The sequence below is a fragment of the Sinocyclocheilus grahami genome, unplaced genomic scaffold (genome assembly GCF_001515645.1).
Source record: "Sinocyclocheilus grahami isolate Dianchi unplaced genomic scaffold, SAMN03320097.WGS_v1.1 scaffold1143.1, whole genome shotgun sequence".
In the NCBI taxonomy this organism is placed as follows: domain Eukaryota; kingdom Metazoa; phylum Chordata; class Actinopteri; order Cypriniformes; family Cyprinidae; genus Sinocyclocheilus; species Sinocyclocheilus grahami.
In genome coordinates, this window is record NW_015506322.1 from 11,686 (window position 1) to 12,481 (window position 796).

Sequence of the window (796 nt, forward strand, 5' to 3'; positions counted from 1 at the left end):
TTTTACGAAGCAACGAGAATACTTTTTATGCAAAAATAAAAATAAAAATAAGGACTTTATTCAAAAATTCTTCTCCTCAACCTGTCTGCTGCAGCATGCTGCCAATGTGGAGAGTATCACGACGCATGCGCATGCTTTCCTCTGCATGGGCCCTTCAGACACCCTTCAGTTAGTTTTTCTCCATTTGCGCTCAAGACTACGAGTTTTTTTCTTGAGAGAATGGGTATTACTGTTGAACCATGGCGCAGTACGTTTTTCTCTAACCTTTTTCAATTTGATAGGGGCAACAGCTTCTAATGTATTAGAGAAGATAGTGCCCATGTTGCTAGTCATTTCGTCTAGTTCATGTGTACTTATGGGTACACAAAACAGTTGAGATAAATCAGGCAGGTTATTTGTGAATCTGTCTTTGGTGGCTGGAACAATAGTTCTGCTCGGACGATTCAATTCCATGCGATATAATTAAATCTAACGTATGATTAAAACGATGAGTGGGCCAGGTGACGTTTTGCTTGACTCCAAAAGAGTTTATTAGGTCAGTATGCATCATTTGTATTATCAACGTGAATGTTAAAACCTCAGTCAGCGCTTTATCAACAGTAACCAATAAGTCTGAGAGGAAATCTGCAAATTATTTTAGCACGACCGCTCCGGTGCTCTCGTCGCCCTTCAGGATCGCGGGTATCTGCGCAGAAACATCGAGAACACGAGCACCAGGGAAACAGTGAGTGTGCACTTTACCTTCAGCTAACGTAGCACGGACGTGCCGGACGATGGAGTCTCCGATGATCACAGC